The sequence below is a fragment of the Rhinolophus hipposideros genome (genome assembly GCF_964194185.1).
Source record: "Rhinolophus hipposideros genome assembly, chromosome: 16".
In the NCBI taxonomy this organism is placed as follows: domain Eukaryota; kingdom Metazoa; phylum Chordata; class Mammalia; order Chiroptera; family Rhinolophidae; genus Rhinolophus; species Rhinolophus hipposideros.
In genome coordinates, this window is record NC_138062.1 from 26,027,632 (window position 1) to 26,050,879 (window position 23,248).

General features: G+C 36.9%; 1 protein-coding gene across 4 annotated transcripts in view; it reads left to right on the forward strand.

The window, feature by feature from the left end:
- Positions 1-1,558: 1,558 nt before the first annotated feature.
- GUCY1A1 (guanylate cyclase 1 soluble subunit alpha 1) overlaps positions 1,559-23,248 on the forward strand; it is a 55,388-nt gene continuing 33,698 nt past the window's right edge. The window contains exon 1 of one of the 4 annotated variants that reach the window (XM_081077267.1): positions 1,559-2,244. The gene's annotated coding sequence lies outside the window, so the exon portion shown is untranslated. Of the gene's footprint in view, positions 3,124-23,248 lie in introns of all 4 variants that reach the window. The other 3 variants (XM_081077270.1, XM_081077268.1, XM_081077269.1) reach the window with 3 other exon arrangements.

Sequence of the window (23,248 nt, forward strand, 5' to 3'; positions counted from 1 at the left end):
TGTCAGGGCCTATCAAATATCCAGATTAAGGAATGCCTTTCACAATCACCTTTTGATGATTCCAGCCACCCTCATTCCTAGATTGGTTGCTTTTCCTACATACCTCATTGTCTGGTACAAAGGATGGGAGAAGGATACACGATACACTCTAGCTGAGAGTCTACCCTGTGTAACACTGAGTAGCCCCTTACAGAAATTACTGAGGTTAAATGAAATACTTATCAAGGATTTTGGTGTGCTGTAGGATTTGAGGATGGTAAAAGCAGAAATTAAAAGCTTTAACAAGTCACATTCCAAGATGACAGGCATACTGATGAGCAATGCCAGTAAAGGAAAATAAAAACAAACAAACAAATAAACAACAACAAAAACAGGTTTTATACAAGCCTACAGTGCATGGCAACTAGAGGACAGGCAAATGAGGCCATTTGAACCAAACTGATCTTTCCACTTTGCCTTCCTATAGTTTTATAAATGCACATTGTATTTCTATCAAATGATAGCACTTCCTGTTTCTTGAATATCCATGTCATAGCTTCCCACCTCCATGCCTTTCCTCACGTTTTCCTTGGACTGCAAACAAAACAAAACAAAACAAAAACAAAAACAAAAACAAACTTCCTCTATTTCATCTTTTCCCAAATATGACCAACCTTTTAAGGCCTAAGTCTAATGCTGCTCCATTGTGAAGTATTTATCCTTTAAAAAAAAAAAATCTCTTCTGTGCTTTCATATCATTAAACTTGTTTGTTTGTTTTTTTAAATAGTATGTGTTTCTCTTTTAATTATGCATTAGTGGGTATTTCTTTTTATTTTTTCTTCTAGGTTTTAAATAGCACTATGAGGAGAGAAACCCTACTGACCTAAGAGATTATCACGGGTTGGGAGTAGAGGAAGAGAAGATTTCAAAGGTGGCAGAATCAAACATGCAAATTTACAGCTATAAACTTTTGCCTGTTACTAACAGAAAGTATATTTAAATGCCTTTTTTTCTTAAATGTCTTTTTTTTTAAAGCTTATTCTAACTGTTTGCCATGAGAAGAGCATGTAGGCAAGAACGGGTGAAAAATATGCAAATACGATGAGTCAAAAATGGGACCAGATTATGTGGTGGGTTTGGGAAGAAATATAATTGGAGATATCCGTCAAAAAGGTGACTCAAAAACAGTATCAGAACTTATTTTTCTATGCTGGAATACACAACACACACAAGGCCCCCTCACGCACCTGCCCCCCCCCCCCAAACAAATGTTCTGAAGCAAGTAGAATCAAGACCTTACTGGAAAGATGTAAATGCTCTGTAATTATTGAATTGCATTTGCAAAGGAGTAGATAGGCTTTAAATCTGAAAACCAGGACAAGCATGCGTGCAGATATCAACTTCCCAGCAGAAATGTTGGAATTTTTAATTGCGGAAAAGTAGTTTTTCTGGCTTAGTGCAGAGTGGGGATTTCTTTTTTTCCATAAGCCAAATTTTCCATGAGTTCCCTCCCTCTTATTTTCCTTTCTTTTCCCTTGTCCCTGTCCCCTCTTCTCTTGTCACCACAGAGTAACTGCTGAGATGGCGATTGGGTAGCTGGAGGGGCCAGGACTCAGTTCCCCTGCCCTAGTCTGCACGGTGGGTGGGACTCAGCACTGAGCTGGTTTTCCACAAGCAGGTTTCTATGCAGTTTTCCTACACTTTCACTGCACTAGACCCGAGGCTAAAAGTAGACAGCAGCTGGGGAGCTGCCCCAAGCGACCTACACCTGCAAGGGAGGGAGCGCCACCAGCAGACCAGGAACGGGGCCCCGAGTGACCTCACCATGGTGCGTTTTAGCCGCTACTTTCTTTTTCAGTCTGAAGGGGAGGGGTTCTGAGAAGTCCCTTGCTGTAGGGAAAGGAACTGCCGGGTTCCTTAGGGGTCATCAGAGAGATGCAGAGAGACAAGAACAGACCCCGATCAGAAAGGATTTAGTGTTTCGGAGCAGCGCGGGAATCGGGTTTGCTAGAAACGTCTCGTCCCGCCCAGCCTGTTGAGCAGGTAGACAGGAAGGAGCCCAGTGTGAGCTCCGCGGCCTCCTGTGCGGTGGGTGCACTCACGCAGGGACCAACAGGTGCCACCGCAGAGTCCCCTCTCCCGCACCCCCGCCCTTGACGCGCCCACTTTCGCTCGGCGTTTACAGTGAGGATTTGATTTGCGAGGCGCGCCTTTGAGCTGCTGGAGATCCAGAAACAAAGCCCCGAGCTCTAGGAGGCCACCGAGTAAGTGGTCCCTGCATACCCACGCGGGTCGGGACTCCCTAGAAAGACGGTCCCTGTCCCCGGGCCTCTGGCCTGGGCTGGTCTTCCTACCCGTCCCCCACACCCTGGGAAGCCTTCCCTGCGTTCCCAGCTGCCCAGCCCTGGGGGGCCGGGGCCCGGTTCCCACGCTGGGAAGGACCAAGGGAGCAAAGGAGACGGCGCCCGGGTGTCCGGCTCAGGGCTCGGGGGACCTGCGACGCCTGAGGCAGCAGGACTGACGCGGGGTGGGCGCCTGGCTGACCGCGCCAGCGGCTGCGCTCTGCAATCCCAGGCGCGAGCACGCGCGGGGCGCGCCGGGCCGCTTCTCTCCCACGGCTGGGTCGTGGGGCAGCTCAGTCCGCCCACCCAGGGTCGCCGGGCGGCCTGCGGCGCGCGCTAGGACGAGCTGGAACAGCACAGGGGCGCTGGGAGATTAGAGCCCGCAGAGCCGGAGGCTGCGCCTGGGCTTTACCGAAACTTCATCCCGCCTGCTACGGCGTGGGTGAGTGATTCGCTGTCCTGGGCGGCAAACGGCTAGGAGAGCGGGATTGCTTAGAGAGAGCGGGCAGCAACTTCCCGTGGTGCTGTTTGGAGCTAGACTGTAGAGTAAGAGTGTGTGTGTGTGTGTGTGTGTGAGTGTGTGTGTGTGTGTGTGTGTGTGTGAGAGAGAGAGAGAGAGAGAGAGAGAATTACTGGTTGGCAGTGCAATTTATGTTTTCATTGTGACTGCCGCACCTGGGGAAACAGTGAGCCAGGGGTCACCACCATCTCTGCGGGTCGCATGGCCTGGAGCCTGCACTCGATGTGCTAAGCAGCCTCCCTGACATTGCTGTGAGGTGGGCGGCACTGCAGTGTGATCCTGTGAGTCTTTTTTCTTTTTCTTTTCCCCTTTGTTTTCACACGGTTGTTTCTTCATTTTGCACTTGATAAACGGTTTGCATCTTTTGACGTAAACCAGAAGGTTGTACATTTCACTTAATGGTGATTGGCCGAAGATATCCTGGTTTCCAACATATTGGAAACTCCTCTGAAATAGAACAGATCATCTCTATATATTTTTTTAAATTAGAGCTTCATTTGTAACATATCAGTCGTGGTTTTCCAGGGTTAGTCCTCCGATGCTGATTTCATTAAATGCTTACCTATTGTACTTACCAGAACTGGGCTTGGGAGGAACATCCTTAACCTTCTGGTTCCATGTAAATAAACATTAAACCACTTAGTGATAGATACAGATTTTTCTATCTTGGTTCATAATGTAGAACTAATCTGTTGAGCTTTTCCTAAAATGGCTATATATATTGTTTTCTGCTGCTGCAGTCATTTCAAAGACTAAATTATGAGGAGTAGTGAAAATCATTAACAACATAAGCATATGAATGTCTAAAATTCCAAAGCAAATCTTAATTTGTCATAAAGCCACATAAACTTTTTATTACTTTTTCATTGGAGGTTTTCTGTGTAGTCTATGTTCTGTTCAGTTACTAAACCACTTACAGTCTGTGTATCTGCTTCAAGGGGTCATGAAGTCCCTGGAATCTTATCAAACATTTGAGTTGCTGCATTTTTAGGGAGATAATCTAGCGTCCTTAGATATCCAAAGAGATCTGTGACCCAATAGAAAAATGAGAACCATGAAATTAAAATATATAAGCTACACTTTTTCTTGTCAAAACAATATGCTCTCTATATAAAGTCTGCAGACATAAAATAGCAGGAACAATTCTAGAATAATTAAATAGTGTTACAATAATTAAACATTTCATTAAAAATGGACTCATGTTTTCAAATTTACCAGTTAGGAAACTTAGGTAGATGAAGTTTATTTGGTAGAAATTTGTAATGAATAGTTGGGAATCTTGTTTCTTCTTGTACTATAAGATTTCTTTCCAGTATATGACGGAGGAAATTAAAATTATACTTTTCTGTCATTGAAACCCAACAGAAATATAAAGTACTTATGCCTGATGTGGTGTTTAATAGTGTATGAATATAAATAGCCCGTTAAAATCCCTGTTTTTAGATGTTCAGGTAGAAAATAACGTGTCTAAGAGAATTTTCTGTTATTTCAAGAATGGGGAAGAAAATGTAAAGCTATTTCATTTGTATCTTAAAAGAAAAAGAAATATGGAAAACTTCACAATGCTTAGTACTTATCTTTCTTGTAACTATTGTTTATTAAATGATCTTGCTTTAAGGCATTATTTTGAAAACTTTAATATTATATTTTACTAAAAACAAAAGAATTAAGTGATACAATTAAATTATTTCTATTATGAATAAGTCAATAAAATATCTTTGTGACTGAATGTCAACAGTTTTGTTGTAGATATTTTTGAAACAAAAATATCTTTAGTTAACATTACTTTTTTGATAAATAAAAATATTTCATAACATTGAATTTTGTGAGAAACTATGCAAGTGAAATTTAATTCTGTATTTGTATTGTAGGTTGCATTTGCCAACAATTAATATGAGTGTAGGAGGGAAAATACCTATAATTTACAAATTAGTTTAAAACAACATATGTATCCCAAAAGTTTCTAATTACCTTTTTCCAGAAATAGATAAAACTCAAATTAGCCTTAAGAATGAATCTCTCCAGATAAAGAGACGTGGAAAGATAAATCAATATTTGAATATATCAAGACAAAAAGTGTTATTAATATACTAATATATTAATATAAAAGTATATATATTTTATATTAATATAAAAGTATAAATTTTGGAGGAAATTAGTTATTCAGAATATTTTTTATATGTCAGATTTGCCAGGAAGTTGCTTAGCATTTTTTTTCTTTTGATTTGCTAGAATATGTAACTTTTATGGCACTGATTTTTATATCACTTACATTATAAAATTTACCCAAATAACTTTCCTTAAACATTACTATTTATTACTTTTCTGTATATTTGTAGAAACAGATATTTTCCTTTCTAAAATATCAACAATTTCAATGGTTTTTAGTCTCTAGGCCGTCTAGATTTATGAAGTGTTTATTAGGTGCCTGTGCAATAGTTTTGTTTTGGGTATATCCGTCCGTCTTGATCTGATACAAAAAGGGCTTTTGGCAATTTTTAGGTCTTGAGATGAACAAATTCAGTTGCCCATTGACTCGTTGACTTCCTTGGGGTTGGAATAAATTTTTAGCTACCCTGGATCACATTTGCTTCTATTTCTCTCAAGCAGTTTGGAAGTGTCTGACCTATTTCATATATTTTTCTTTCCACTGGGTTCAGGTCAACAGGCTTTATCTTCCTAGAATTACTTTCAAGGATACAAGAGCTTTAGGCCAGCTTCCTTAGCCCACTGTGGAGAGAATGACCAGCTTATAAAACGAGGGGCATGAGCTTCTCTTGCCACAGAAAATGTGATTCTCACTGCTTGTAGTTAACTTTGCTTACCTGGAATGCTTTCTCCCTTTCAGAAAATCAAAGGCAACTCTCATTAATTAACTCACATACCACCTCTTCCTTCTCACCATAGTAGGAATTAGCAAGAAGCCAACAGAAGACAATAGCTTTGGGACTGAACTCCCTGGGAAAAGGAAGTTGGAAAGACCAAGGAAAACTTCTTAATCTTGACATTTTTGCCAGGTCTAACCTATCTACATATCCCGTATCGCTCTGCTACGTTACATTAAAAATAGCTGTTTCGATGTCTGAATGTCTTACCAAACTCAAATCGCCCTACGGATATTCATCATTGGACTCATAGTGCCTGGCACATAGTAGGTGTCTGATAAGCTTAATGTGTTGTCTTCGTAATTATTGAATTAAGTTTTTTTTATGCCTTGATGCTACAGGTTGCTCTATTCAAGAATACAATTTAAAGAATTGTGTTTGTTTTGCAATGACCCTCCATGGAATATTATGATCTTCTCTAATATGGCTTGCAGCCTGTTCATATGGCTTGCAGCCTGTTCAGAACTGCTTGTAAACTGTTATTTCTTTCACCATCGCCAAACTTCCCTTGGTATTTCTGAGTTCACTAGTGTTAACCTCTCCTTATTACCAGTGCTTGCCCGACCCCCTAAACTTTCCACTTTCCTTGGGAATCCAAAACAATGGAGGTTTTTCTTTCTACACATTAATTGCCTGTCATTGTTCAGGACTTCATTCAAAATCTACACGTTCGGCTTTCACTGTACCTTAACCTGTTCCACTTCCCTTTGGGAATCCAAGGTATTTGCCCATCTGGGCCTTTGCATCACTCAAAATTGCCTCGTCTGAGACAGCTAAGAACTTCGAATTCCCTTTATGACCTCAATCTCCTATCTTTCCAGCAATTCCACTCACTTACCACTAACCGACACCCTCCCCTTCCATTATTGTTCCTTGGCCACCCCCAATTTTCTCATGTTTTACGCTCACCTTGGACAGCAATGTCCAAGCCTCTGCTCCAACCCTCAAATCTCTTGCCACTAGAATCTGATTCACTCTAACTTCAGTTTAATGAATGGTTAACAGTGATAGAAATTTATTGTATTCTTTCTTGGATGATTCCATATCAAAGTCTCCCTAGTACATGTTCCAGATTTCCCCAGGTTTTCCAGTCCACTCAAATGACCCTTACTCCTTTCATCCTTGGCAGATGAGCTTATTTCTGAATTCACAGAAAATATGAAGTTCAGTTTAGGCAAAGTATTTGTCAAGATTTATCTTAAATGTAGGAGGCATTTCTTTATTTGATCTGTTCTTAGTATAAGAACTCTTTTCTTATATTGACATATACTGTTTGTCTCTATAATATCCATACCCCAGTGTTTACCTCTTAGAATACTTGCACACACTGTGTATATATGATAACTCTTGTAGTGTCTATGGTAATATGCGGTTCCTTCAACTCATCCTGTACTGGCATGGTTGCAGAGTCTTGATATCATGAGGGCGTTTCTCCTTTGGCTATATACTTAAAGTGTGGTCTCCAGAGTAGAACCTAGAGGAGTGGACTAGTATCATTGGATATATCAGTTTTTCTCCTCTGGATACCATATAGTAAATCATTCTAAAATGTAATCTGTCCTCCCCTCACTTATCTTTTGGTTTGCACCCACACTATGCTATTTAGTGCACACTGTTTTTGCATATTCTTCTGCAAATAAACTCCTCCCCAATTGTACATTTGGCCACTTGATTTGGGACTTTTAAAAATATTTACTGCATTATATAGGGTCCCATATGGGCACAGGACTTATTAGGGAGACTACTTCATAGACTGTGTAGATGCCTGATCAGTGCGCTATACACCTGAAGCTGAAGCTGAATAATGTTGAATGTGTCAACTATAATTAAACACACACACACACACACACACACAGTGCCAAAAAATTGTATACGCATTTTAAGAAAGGAAAACTGTATTAAAATTGTAATACTCAATGTATACCAATAACAAAAGATGACTCCAAGTCACATTTGACTTCTGCAATTACAAGAGGTGCTCAAAGTGGTTACCATCAGCCACCAGATACTTATGGTGAACTACTGCTTGAGCAACACTGATCAAAATATCCATTTGTATACATTTTTTGGCATCCGCAGCATGCATATGTGTAGCCTTTATATATATATATATATATATATATATATATATATACATACACATATGCACATATGTATGTATATATATATGGTCACGGGATGTGGAGATTGGGGGGGGTCATCACTTTGTAAGGGATATAAATGTCTATTACATTGTTTTGTACACCTGAAACTAATAAAATGAATTTAAAATAAAAATACTTACTATAATTAAATTTTATCTTTACCTTTTGTTGGCCTATTGTTCCAGAAGGTCAAGATATTTTTGGAATATACCCAAAATATATTCCATGATATAGACTAGCAATTCTTCCCAATATAGAGGCATTAACAGATTGAATCAGGTTACAATTAATATCTTCATCCAAGTAACTGTGTAAAAGGCTGAACTGAAGGACATTTGGCATGATCCTAGCCACCTTTCTCTTGCTTTACATGAGTCCATGAATTAGTCCTCTTGATAAGGCTATTTGACCAGTTATACAGTCAAGTAACTCTCTTTCCTCAGAGTTTACGTTCCTTTATGTGGCCCAGGAGTATACTGTGACAGACTTGGTCAAATTCCTTGCTGAAATGCATTTCCACTTTCTGCAGAATAAATATCAGGTAACCCTGTTAAAACAAAGAGGAAATAACACTTAATTAATTTATAATGATAGATTCTTTGCAACCTCTCACTAGCTTGTAGGGAACTACACTTCACATTTTGAGTGCTCACATACCATAGTTTTAAGGATCTCTTGGGAACCATGCCTGGAATTAATGTCACTCTCTCTAGGCTAGAATTGCTGGATCCACCTTCTCTATTTTGAAAATTGAGGCAATGGCTGGATTCTTTGTTCTCTATCAACCCTTATATTCATCATAAAACCTGTAAAGATTATTTTAACTCTCCCCTTATGTCATCCACAAGTGCTTTCAGTACTTTGCAATGTAACTTCTTCTAGTTAATGGATTTAAACTCATTTAGAATATTTAATATCATACTATATCTTGGGTCTTGAAATTTATTATTTTGATTGTTGTATTATTTTTGCCAATATGAGTATTATTTTCTTGAGAAACGGAGATGAAACAAAGCAAGAATAGTTCTGCCTGTCTGGTCACGTACTGTCATTTGAATTTCTTAATCTCTCAACAGTCAGTATACTCTTCCTATATCCAATAAAAATGCCATTATTGGCACTTTATCTGGCAATAATAACAAAAACTAAAAGAACATTTTTTTGAATTTGTAATTTTTGAAAGCTTTGGGTTTCTTATATTTTAGGACATGCTCCTTAGAGGTTCAGTCACCTTTTTGTACTTCTTGCAATAAAGTTTATAATGGTTGTCACTGTGGAAGATACAGGCAGAGTTTATGACACAGTCCGCCACTTGAGGGAATGTAAAGTCTGCATGTGGAGATAACAGAAGCCAGAAATAGTTTCAGAATTATATATGTCAACACGTAACAATGAACTTAACATTTGTGATGCAGTTTTAATAACTTCTAAACAGCTTAAAAGAAGGAGACAGTTCGACAAGATGGAGCTATTAAAGAAGGCTTTCTAGAGAAGATCAAGCACTTACCATGTTTCCCTGAAAATAAGGCCAGGTCTTATATTAATTTTTACTCCAAAAGTCGCATTAGGGCTTATGTTCAGAGGATGTCGTCCTGAAAAATCATGCTGGAGTTATTTTTTGGTTAGGTCTTATTTTTGGGGAAACACAGTAGTTGAGATTTTAAAACAGAACAAGTATGTTGGACTTTGTAGGACATGTAGGATTTAAATGAGAATAATGGAAAGAATGTTCTAGACAAAGGAAAGGAAAGGAGCACTGCAGGAAGCAGGTGAGGTGAGTGGTGTGTGTGTGTGTTTGTGTGTGTGTCTCCAAAGAATGGAGAGAGAAAGGGCAACACCAAATCTTTTCAAGCCACAGCTTTGAGGTATTCCTTTGTGGAAAATACTACTCTCTCCCTCCTTTTCTAGCTTTCCTTCCCCTTTGCTCAGTCTTTGAGAGGCCCTTACCTACTCAGTCTTTAAATTTCAAACGAGGCTCTATTTCTCAGAATCTCTCCTTGATCTTCCAAGTCTGAATTGAGGGCACTGTTATGTTTTCCTTCAGTTCCCTGAACTTCCCTCATATTATTATGCTCTACCACAATGGCTTGCTGAATTGTCTATTTTCTCTATTAGACTATTAGACCTTGAGGGAGGAGGTACCATTTTTGTTTAGTTCTCATTCTATTCACAGACACCTAATAGAAGTGCTCCATGGATCATAAACACTCACTAAAAATGTGTGAGATGATATGGGTCTGCTTGGAGCAATGAGGTTATGTAGGAGAATATTTATAAAAAGATTGAAGGTAAAGAGGGGTTAGGTTACAGGACCAGAATGTCAGGCTGCCTCTTTGCTTTATTAGGTAATATGGAACCATTTTGTTTTTTGAGTTTGGGATGGGGGTGTATGCATTACTTTTAATTAGACCTTCATAAGTCAATTCAAACTATTTGAAGTTTGATATGCAGGTCTAGATTTAACTAGGAAATTATTTGGCTGCTTACTGTGCATCGGGTGTTTCTATTCGTGAGGTTGAGAAACCCTATAACTTTAATACTGCGTGTTTTTATTAGAGAAGTTTTGTTATTTCAATAGTCTAATTTTATACGTATGTACTGAAATTGTTAGCTGCTTATTGTTCTCAATTTTCAATCATTTTGCAGCTTCAGATGTACTCTACTGTAACTGGTTAAAGGATGTGTAGTTTATATATCAAGTTAATAAAACACAGGGTGAGGAATTTCAATGTTCCATTAGTACAATATAAACTTTTAAGTTGTGTATTTGTGAGCATAAATTTCAATCAATATAGCAATAAAGGTGAAATGTTTAGAAGGTTACAAGGGTAACATGGAAGAGATTTGGACAAACACAGTAACATTATCAGTACTTGATATGCCAACATTTAAAACAAGGTGTTCTTACACTGGAGGATTAGCATTATGCATTTGTAAGTGTAATTAGCAAAAGGCAGTCCTCCCAGTAAAAACTCTTTGGGTAAAACTCCATTTTTGTAATGCTTGAAATAGTTACAGTCACTAATTGTAAGTAACATTCCTCTTTGTCCACCTCTGCCCCAAATAACAATTTAATATGCCACAACATTTATATCTGGTTCTTTTCTGTGGTGACTACCCAGAAAAATACTCTTAAGCTCTTATTGTGTCATCTAATGCTAAAAAAAATCAGCAGTATTATGTAGGAGAGCTGTGATATTTCTTGACAGAGAGTGTACCTTGGTTGGATAGCAAATTCTTGCAACTAAAGTTCTTGCCTTTCCACTTTCCTCCCTTTGAAGCTATAAGAGTTTATCCTAACTTAGGTTACATTACCACCTAGAGCTCACTTGCTGGCTTAGCCAAGATCAAGAAGATCATAAATGAGGTATATTGCAAGACCACACCCCAAAAAACTTTCTGTCCTATTGGTCCTTCTCATGACCTAAAATTCCTTTGTATTATTGCAATCTTTTGGATTTTATTTCTTGGAAGCCATGAGACAACTCTTTTACCTAAAAGACCACTACAACCATGCTTGCCCAATTGGAAAATTCACTTTTATTATGTTGCCTTCTGCCTTCAATCAAGAGCGTGGTTTCTTGGACATAGACTTTTAAAGTTAAGAGTAAAAGAAACTGAAAGACCCAGCATGTGGGGCATAGACAAGAAAGATAGATACTAGCAGGGAACAATCGGCAATGACATGGTTCTCAGACAGGAAGAAGAAGGTCAAACGAAAGGAGAGCAGGTTCTGAAAATAACTATTCATATTTTTGTTACCTATTAGTTTTCTTCATTGCTAATGAAGCAGTGTGCTAAAGGGGGGTGTTTAGAACATATTTCCTCACCAACATGTTGTGGCCTTCATTATCTACTTAAACCACAGTATAACTGGTTTAGTTATTTTTATCTTACTATTGGATATATTTCAGTGCCTAGAGGAAACTGGTAGCTGCACGTTGTGCGGTCTGGTCTGTTCTGTTCTACACAGAGTAAAATGGTTTTGGATATGATTCTTTACATTAGCTGTCCTTGATAAATAATCATTGGTCAGTATTGTCAAGAATTTTTCCTGCATACCGTGTGTTAAAGACCATTTTAAGTGGTGTAGGGATCACACAGTGTTCGTAACTTCAAGCAGATAATCTGACGGCCATACTTGACTGCCTAACTGCCATCCAATGCCGTGTTCATTCTCTTAATTGAATGCTATGTTACAGCCATATTGTGTCCACTGTAATTAATCACCATGCTCTTCTTTGCTTCTGATGTTAGGCCAATTATATCCTTTATTTCTGATATTGTATTGTTCATTTTTAGCATTTTTGATTATTTCTTTACTTTCTGTTTTTCAATTGAAACTCCCTATTTATATATGCTATCCAACTCTACCACTGGATTCTGTAATACATTTATCATGGTTATTTTTAAGTTCCTGTCTGATAATAATATCTGGGCCAGTTTTTGGTCTGCTTCTATTAATTGTTCTCTTGTGCGTGGGTCACGTTTTTCTTCCTCTTTATGTGTCATACGTGTCATAGTGGTGTGCGTATCATATCACACATATGTTTTAGGCTGCAAGTGTGGAAGATTGAGTCAATATAAGTTGTGGGGCTCCTCAGGATTCTAATCTGTCATACATCAGTTGAAAGTTTAACCAGCTTCTCTTGACCTCTCTCTATGGGCTTCTGTCACTTTCTACTACTTCATCTAGGCTGAAAATAACCGTGGCTCCCATTTCTCCTAGGGCCCGCTATTCATTTATTTTGGAAATTAGTTTTTTTTTTAATCACTTGGTTAAGGTGTAATTTACGTACAAGAAACTTCACATATGTAAAATATACAATTGGGTAAGATTTGACAGGTGAAACTACCACCACAATCACGACACACACAAAAAATAAACAACGAAAAACATTTCCATCCTGACTAAAAGTTTTCTTGTATCCCTTACCAGTCAGTTCCCCTTTCCTCTCCTATCCCCAGGTAACTGTTGATCTGCTTTCTGTACTTATAGATTTGTTTGCAGTATGCAGATTTTATATAAAAATAATATTACAGTATGTACTCTTGTGTGTGTGGTCTCTTTCACTCAGCATAATTATCTACTTTATTGCATGTATCTGCTGAGTAAGAGTTCTTTACATATATGGCTGTAAAACATTATTTTTATGTATTCACATGATGAAAGATATTTGAAACATTTCCGATTTGGGACTATTACAAATAAAGCTGCAATGTGTTTGTTGGAATATATTATTTACCTTTTTCTTGGGTAAATGCTTAAAAATAGAACAGCTGAGTAGTATGATAGGATATGTTTAACATTTTAAGAAACCACCAAACTGTTTTGCAACGTGATTGTATCTTCTTAGATTCCCTCCCGCAGTATAGGAGAATTCTAGTTATTCTACATCATTACTAATTCTCGGCATTGTCAAACTTTAAAATTTTAGACATTCTAAAGGGTTTTCACCTCATGACTAATAATACTGAACATCTAAAGAGGTATTTATTGGACATTCATATATCTTCCTTAATGAAGTATCTGTTCAGATCTTTTGCTCATGTTTTTTCAATTGAATTGTTTGTTCTCTTATTTAACTGTAAAACTTTACATATTCTGGATTTAATTTCTTTGCTGATATATGTGTGGGAAATATTTTCTCCCAGTGTGTGAATTGTTTTTTGTTTACTCAGCTGTATCTTTTGAAAAGCAAAAGATTTTTAAATTTTGATGAAGTCCAGTTTATCATATTCTTTTATGTTTCATTCTTTGTTGTGCTTATTTAAACATTTTCGCCTCATACAAGATCACAAAGATTTTTCTCCTAGAAGTTTCATAGTATTAACTTCTGCATTTCGGTCTGTGATTAATTTAGAATTAATTTTTGTGTATGATATTAAATATGGATCAAAGTTCATTTTTTCCCCATACGGATATTCAGGTGATTCATCATTTATTGAAAAAGCTTTCTTTTACCCTGCTGAATTACCTTGATACATTTTTTAAATAATTGAACAAATAAATGCATATCTGTTTTTGGACTCTTTATTCCATTGATCTCTGTGTTATTCCTTTCAAACCAATACCAAACTTTTTTGATCACTGTAGCTTTATAATAAGTTTCAAATCAAATGTGTATATCTTTCAGTGTTGTTTTTCTTCCTTAGTAACGATATAACTGTTCTATATTTTACATTAAAACTTAGCCTCATTTTGTCAATGTCTACTAAAAAACTGGCTGAGATTTGATAGGGATTGCATTGAATGAAAAGAGCATTCAGGAAAAATTGATACCTTAACAATAGTGAGCATGGTTTATCTCCCCATTTACTTGGCCTTCTTTAATTTATTTTACCAATGTTTGTAGTTTTCAGTATGGAGGTCTTACAAGCCATTGGTTAGATTCATTCCTAAGTATTTTATAATTGTTTTTATTATTATAAATGGATTTTTAAAAATATATCTCGATTGTTTACTATCAGTATAGAAATTCCAATGGACTTCTGTATATTAGCCTTGTAACCTGCAACCTTGCTAAAATCACTTCTTAGTTCTAGTTATTAGTTTGTAAAGCCCTTGGAAATTTCTACATAAACAATTATATGTGCATATAGCAGACAGTTTTACTTCTCTCCAATCTTTTTACCTTTTTTCTTAACTTATTGCAATGGCTAGGACCTAGCCTCAATACGATGTTGATTAGATGTGGTGAAAGGTGGCATCCTTGCCTTTTTCCTGATTATAGTGAGAAAGTGTTCAGACTTTCACTTTAAAGCATGACTTTAACTGTAGTTTTTTTTTTTTTTTTGTATATAGATGCTGTCGGATAGATTAAAAAAATAAAAAAAAACCTATAATTGTGTAGCTTATCGATCTAGTTCTTATTATTGGGGTTGGAGTAGGAGTCTCTTGTGATTTTCTATAACATAATCAGAAGTGGTAGACTCTATTTTGACTTTTTCTGAGCTAACTTTGTACAGTGTGTGGTAAGTGTTCCTCTTTACAGAAAGCTCCCAATATACATAAATCCAGAGATTTCTAATCCTCAAAATCCTTCTTTCAAACTTGCTATTCCTCAATCTATTGGCCTTAATATCATCTTTATTCATTTAACACTACAGTATTTCCTCACCATAGCTCCTTATTTCCTTTCATTTTACTCCACTGTTATTATTGTTATTTGTCTCATCAAAGTCATAAGTGTCTGTCTCATCTAAAAGTTTAATGATATTTTGTCAGTCTACTGTAGACTGAATTGTGACCCCCTCCCATTCATATGTTGAAGCCCTAATCCCCAATGTAAAGATATTTAGATTATCTTTGGGAAATAATTGGGTTTAGATGAGGTGATCAATGTGGGACCCTAGTGACAGGATTAGTGCCCTTAGAAGAAGACAACCCAGAGAGCTTGCTTTCTTCTCTCCCTGTGCCATGTGAGGATACAGCAAGAAGGTAGCCATCTGCAAACCAGGAAGATAGACCTTACTAGAACTGGACCTTGCAGGCACCCTGATCTTGGACTTCCATCCTCCAGAACTGTGAGCAATTGGATTTCTGTTGGTAAGGTCTTCCAGTCTTTGGCATTTTATTATGGCATCTTCAGCTGACTAATACACCTCCTGACCCTCTTCAGACTTAAAACATATACTTCTTTTTGAGCATGTCCTCTTCTGTTTACATTCTCATCATTTTTTTTCTGATAGCTGCTTCTCCACATTAGTCATAACATCCTTCCCCAATTCTTAAATATGAATTTTCTCCAGGATACTAAATTTGGCCATTTTATCTTTCTCCTTCCAGCCCCTTGACACTGAACAGTTTGAATTAAACTCCTGAATTTAATGGCTTCCTCTCTGTGGAGGACCACAAATTAATATCACTAGTCTGTTATATGCTCCTTCATTAAAGACTACAAATTTCAAATGCATCTCTACTAGATGACCCACTAATAGTTCAAGATCTGTGTATATAAAACAAAATTCAGCATCCCTTCTCTCAAGGCTACTTCTGTTACCTCCTTCTATTAATGGCACCATTATCTTACCAGACAAACCTCAGAGTCATCTCGTTCCTCAGATCTAGTCAGTTGCCACATAATGACAATTTTAATTTTATAATATCTCTAGCACCCATCCTTTCCTGTCCCTTCCCACAACTTCCTTCATTGCTCAAATGCACTTACCCCATTCTTCCTCTATGGCATGCCCTTTTGCTAACATCTTTATGTCTGAACCTTAGTCATTTTCAAAAAATAAGCTCAAATTTCATAGATTCCAAAAAGCTTTCCCTGATCATCCTTTTGCTGCCACTGCCTAGAAGTTATATTTCTTATAAATATTGTTACTCTTCTGTCTCTACCTATTCTTCACTTTTTATTTTAGTCATTTAAGAAAATTACACATGCGCACGCATGCGTGCGCGCACACACACACACACTCATACACACCCATACTAGACTTTGAAGAAAATTAAGGAAGGGAATAGTTTTATTCTCTTCAGAAGCTCAGAAAGTATTGATTGATTTATAAATGAACTTATTAATAGCTCATTATAAAACTTTTTTCAGGAAACAAAGACATTCCATACGCTCCAAAGTAGCCTCATCTTATTTGCATCTTATTGATTTTTTCCCTGTGTCCTGCCCTATATAGTGGTTATAGTTAATAACCTAATATTAGTATCTTTATTGTCTTTAGTTAATATTTATGGAATGCCTAATAATACGTAACACTGGGCTCAGTGCTTCTAATAAAGCATTGAACTATAGGAAGCGTGTGTGGTTTTCCGTTTAGCGAATTTCATAGTGAAGTGGTAGAACAGGAGGCTAGGGAATAACATGAGCATTTTTTGGCAGATCTTAGTGAACTTCATAAATTTTTATGTATGGAGAGATTTCTCTCTTCCAAAAAGGTAATAAATAAATAATAAAATAGAAAAGGAAAATAAATGATAAAAATAAAAAAATAGCTAATAAAATAATAAAATGAAAAAGGAAACTATACAGGAAAACTTTTTGAAAAGTTGTTGTTCTCATGTGTCATTTACATGTGTGTATTTGTCTCTGTACATACCAAACATCCAAGGAAAATAAAAGGAAAAAATTGAGTCAATTTGATAATAAGAACTTAAGCTATCTGTATTCCTTCCAGATGACTTCAAGCCAGTAGTTCTGTCTTTTAATTTCAGCACAAAATAACTTACTGGAAGTCCAAAGTTGGATAAATAGTGATCTGCATTGGTTAGTTAGATTAAGGCTAAAAACAAGTCTCACTTTCAATTAAGTGGCAAAGACAGGATAATGAGCAAGGTTATTTAGAAAATATATTTAGAAAATTGAAATGGACTAAAGATAGCTCTCTTGAGAAAGTTCAAAAGGTGATGAGAAAATCATGCAGAAGAGCCTGTTAGAAATATTTTAGAAACTGTAGACAGCCAAAACAATTTTATAGTGTGTATTATTAGTGTGATATGAAGATGAAACATAAGCCTCTGATGTGATTAAGATGAAGTGTTTACAATAAGCCTCAAATGATTCAGTGTGGAACTTGAATAAAAATGCTAAGTGTTAACTTTTTTCTCAAAGCAGTTGCTACAATTGTTGGAAGTCCACAAAAGGAGGAGCACTTCTCTGCTTTGCAGTTGAGTAGGTGATCAGACTATATTAGAGTGAACTCTGAGCTCATGGTCAAACTGCCTGAGGCACTGTCTGGTCTCTATACCTCAAGAGTTTGAGGTTTGGGTCAAGTCACCAAAATCTGGACTTCTGCTCGAGCATCTATAAGTGGGAAAGGTTGCAATACCTCATCTCTAACGTGGCTTCCGGTTCTAAACTTCTGTTCTGAAAATGCCTGTGTCTCTATGTAGACTTTTATGTAAGAGATACTGAACAATTGTTTAGGGTTTACTGTGAACAGGACAGTTTCTTTTCACTTTCACTATTTTGAACCAATTAGAGGTGAGATGGTGTTAAAAGAATATAGATGTGGTTTCAGATTTAATGGGAAAGAACTCAGTCTTTCTCAGCATATCCTTTGTGAGTATCCAAATATATACCTGCAAAGTACATGTTCAGAAGCCAAAATTCATTTCTGGTAATGGTGTCTTCTAATCATTATGCAAAAATTCAGAACTACACTAATTCCTAGAACAAGAGAGGCTCAAAGTAATGTTTTACAAAAGGGAGTCTCCTTAGAGATCACTGGGACCCTGAAAGTTTCTCTCATACCTGCATTTCTGGAATATCGAGGCTTCATTCCCTCAATTGACATGCCCGACAGTCTGACCTTCCATTTTCTTCCGTCTTCTATTTTAGCAGGTAAATTTAATCTTTAGTTTCCAGATTACATTTGTGGGAAGAGGAATTTCAATAATAATAACTAAGTCCCTTATTTCTCAAGTCCAATCCAGAGCATTGGCTCTGTAATAAAATAGGCCAAGGTTCGTTTCCTGTTTCTGCCCCTCACTGGCGATGACCAAGGACAAATGACTTAATCTATGTTTCAGATTCTTGTGTAAAAAATAGTAACCCACACACACACACTAATTTCCCCATTTGTGCAAATTAAATGAGATAATGCGTATGATATCCTATGTCATCCCTTAAGGCAGAGGTCAGCAAACTGATTATATAAAGGACAAGATGGACAATATAGTAAATATTTTAGGCTTTGCTGACCACGTGGTCCCTTTTGTAATTACTTAACTCTGCTGTTGTAGTTTGAAAGCAGCAGCCATAGGCCATACATCCATAAATGAGCTTATAAAAGTAAAACTCCTGTTTTTCTTTTACTGTCAGTACTACACTTCTGACACGAAATGTGTGTTTTCCTCACAAGCAGTTCTCCAACACCACCTTGATGTTGTACAATTCAATTCAATTCCAACACTGTCTACATGGAGTTAGTGGCAGATCCCATAGACTAATGGCTCAGTCCTACACGACTGCTCCCACTTAGGACTTTTTTATACAGGCTTCATTATGTAGGCACCATTGATTAAATCACTGGCCATTAGTGATTAATTCACCCTCCAACTTTTCTCTGCTCCCCAGAGATCTGGGTGGGATGGAAAATTCCAACCCTCTAGTCACCTGGATGGTTCCCCTGACAACTAGGCTCCATTCTGAACATATACTGATATACTGGACCCCCAGCCTCCTATTACCTCAAAAGCATACAAAAGGATGCTTATCACTTTGGAGATTCAAGGATTTTATGAGCTATGTGCCAGAAAACAGGGAAAGAGGGGAAGGTAGGCAAAGACCAAATATGTGTTTATTATAATGTCAGTGTGACTATGTTCCAATGAAATTTTAGTTATAGGACACTGAAATTTGTATTTCATCTATGTTCCTATATCTTGAAATATTTTTCTTTTGACTTTTATTCCATCATTTAATAATATCAAGATGATTCTTGGCTCAAGGGCTGATAAAAAACAGGCAGCAGACTAGATTTGGCTCACAAGCCATTTGTTGTCAACCCCGACTTCCAAGGGTCGTGAGTGTCCAGTGTTCTCCTCAGTAGTGGGTTAGCTTTGTCTGACCCGTTCAGTCCTGGCCCAGTGTAGGCATCTCCTCCAATGCCTGTGCCTCAACCACTGATGACATTTGTTCCTATTCTTTTTGGTTTTATCTCTGTTGTTTTCTGTGTGGCCAGGCCTACATTTCTTGATTAATTTGTTCTTGATTAGATTGCGTAAATTTCTATCTCCAGCAGAGCTTACAAGTCTTAAGTTTTCATGGCTCAATTGGTTTGTTGTCATTTTTCTCAAGGATCTTGGGAAAAGTTCCAAAGGATGGAGTAGAAGAATCATGAGGGTCACTATTATGTCTCCTTCCAAAATCTTTGTTCCAAATATGACAGCTCAGATAATTTGACTTTATTCTGTCATAGCGTGAATTACGTGCTCATAAGGTTACCACTGCCTTCCCATAAAGGTTGGCCACCTTGATACCTCCCCATTGTTCAAATGTTAATTCAAATGCTCTACAGGTACGACAGTCAATCCCAGAATCCATTTCATTCTTGTCAGAAACTCCTACATCTCCTAATTAGACTCTGGGTGGCTTGCCTTGATTTCACAAACATACTAAAATTAACACGCCAGTTGATAGCTCACCTTTCTCTGCCCATCACCTAAATCTTTTCACAAAATAAGTAAACATTGACAAGGTAGATTTGTTTGTTACTGGTACATGAAATTGCTCATACCTTGTATCTGTTCTTGTGTTTTGTAGTTATTTGTTACATAAAATTTCTTGTATCATAATATGTTAAAAAATAAATGCTAAATTCCTTTATGATAAAAAAACAAGTATCTAAATATAAACAAATAAAAATTTGAATTAAAAAATTAAAACGAAAGATTTTTTTCCCCTGAAAGTATAGGCCAAAAACATGGATTCACATTATACACAACAAAATACAGTATATACTCTAATGACATAAGGCTTGCTTGATTTATATAGCAGGTTTCGTTTAATGAGTAGAAAAAGAGATTTAAAATATAGCATAGTCCTTCAATTTTTATTCTGATATTTTATTAACGAAATTTGGCATGCAACTTGTTAGCTAATGGAATTACATAAGATAAAGCCAAAATAGAATCTTACTCCTCTGGGCTGTGCTATAAACTCCTTTTGTAATTCAGTAAAAGGAATCCTAATTATTGACACAGATATTATTTTCTTGCATTAATGTTCTTCAAGTGGAGAATGTTTTCTATATTTGTATGGCACCAAGCACCTGCTATATAGCAGAGTTCCTCTGGCTTTGAAAAGTGATAAAAAAAAGTGTCATGGGTATAAAACATTTCTGGATCTTCTTGAGAAGATGGAACACATTTGTCAATTATTTATTTAGTGACTTCTGTTAGCATTATTCTCTTGTAGAATAACTTTGCCTGTGTTTTCTCTAATTCTTCATGTATCTCGGTTTTATCACCTTTTTGCCATTTTGCAGATGAGGTAATGGAAGCTCAATGAAGTTAAGATACTTCTCTACTGTCCAATGTTGTGTTAGTTAGCACTTACTCATCACGTACTGCGTGCCCGGTGTTTACCTAAGTGCTTTTCATTTATTGATGTTTACTCTCACCCCACATTTATGAGATAATTGCTGTTAATATCCCTGTTTTCCAGATAGAGAAAGTTGAGGTGAAATTAGATTAAGAACTTGACTAAAGTCACAGAGCTCGTAAATGGTAGAGGCCAGAAGCAAACCGACCATCTGGCCTTAGAATCTGAGTTCTTTACTGCGCACTCCACTACCTCAGGGCACAACCACGTGTGTTGGCACCTGCATTTATGGGAACTGATCTCTCTATCTACTTTAAAAATCATTATTGCCGAAGAGGGAAAAATAAGTATATGTGTATGTATGTATGATATGAAGTCACAGATGTGCCTCCAGAACTTCCTGATGGGCCAAAATTAAAAAGAAGAGAAAATGGAAATTATAATGTCATTAATCACCAGTTTCATTATGTCCCTTAAATGAAAGTTATCAATCAGCTCAATTGTTGAATCATCATGGAATTGTTTTCATTTTAAAAGTTTCATCAGATTATATTTTCGAAATCATGATGAAATCTCTAGTCTTAGAGAATGTGACCCGATTAGGTGATTTTCCCAGGTAGTTAAGTAGCCGTTTCACATTACTTGCAAATTTAAATCAAATATTGTTGAAAGTACAAGCATTTCTGACATAACATGATATACGTGTTTCTGAAAATCTTTGTATACTGCAAAACTATGTGCTGAAACAAAAGAACTTATGGGAAGAAAATGTGTTAGGCTGAAACCAATCAACACTTATGAGCACTAACAAAAGCAATCACAATCCTTAAAAACATATTAAAAAGACAGGTTGAATTCTGACGGATACTGTACTACAGTAACTATAGGCCTAGCTTAAGGGAGAAAAGTGAAAGTAGCTGGAGGGGAAGGGACTATAAAAAGGGGTCGAGCCTGTTGAGTTGTGGAGACAACGTAAAAATGAAGGAAAACTGTACAATAAGTACTTCTAAAAATAGGGCATGTGGTTAAACTGAGCTAAGGGGAAGAACAAAGGATGAGTGAGAATCTAGCATGACTGCTACTTTATAGTACATTATTCCCTTACTTATAATTGCCTATGAGCTGACTCACATCTCAGAAATACACAGTATTTATCTGAAAATAGATAAAAACACTGACTGTTTATAGTGTAAACAGGAATTACATTTCTCCCTTCACTCCATTCATAATAATTGTATTTTCAGTAAATATATTTTTAAATAATTAAGTTTCTGTAAGGAACTATTTTAGCAATATAACTATGATGGGAATTACAGAAATAGCTGCAGGAAATTGTTTGATATATTTCAGGAACAAAATATTGAAACATCTGACTTCTTTGTAACCTGCATGATCTATCATAAATGGTAATGATGTTTAATTTGAAGAAGTGCTAACTGTCTGTATTCAAATTTCTGTGATTATCACACTAGAGAGCTTTAAAAATATAAATATTTAGGATTTATACTCCCAAAGGTTTTGCTCTTTAATTAGTTATAAAACATTCTGTAAACATTTTGATATAAAAACTGAGACTGAGAATCACAAAATGCTAATTCTTAAAGTCTCCCTGCTTTAGAGTATACTAAACCTTACTATTACTTCAAAGATGTCACAGAATTAATTGCCCCCTAACTCCAGTGAAAGAGATTGTGGATCACACTTACCTTATTTTTAAATAAAGAATTAATAGTTTATTAAACATAATTTGTGTCTGGTACTGTAGCTTTAGTGAGGCAGTTGCCATCAGGAGAGGGGGATTCCTGGGTCCCTAGAGGTGAGGTTGCCATCACCTTTTGAGTTGACCTCTTTGTTTTGGAAGGGTTACCAGCATGGGCTCTGTAGTTACCAAAAATTAAGATAAGCTCCCTCTACTATTCCTGAAGATAGATGGAAATACCGTATACTTGCATGCAAATGCCGTCTGTTGGGAAGGTGAATGCTCTATTCTGTAATATAAATTGAAGTCAGCTTTCCCATGTCTCGGCTATTGAAAACAGAGAAATTGCTTTCCAAAAGGAGATTTTAACAGAAGAGTTGGAGCACAACCACTCCTAGAAGGTGTTATGTAATATTGAAAACCTCAGATCTGGACTTGCTCATGCCTAAATAACCAGAGTCATGGGAACTACATTATGGACCTTTTTGATTGTTCCCCATGGACCCTAGAGTCTTTCTTTGGCTGTGGTGTTGAGAAGCAAAGTCAGAGGAATGTGTTCTCCCTTTTCTTCAGTCCCCATGTAGTCAGTAGCCAAGGCCTGTGGATCCTCTCTCTGAACTACGTCTGGAATTGATCTACTTTTTCATTCTCAGGGTCACTCTTAGTTCAAC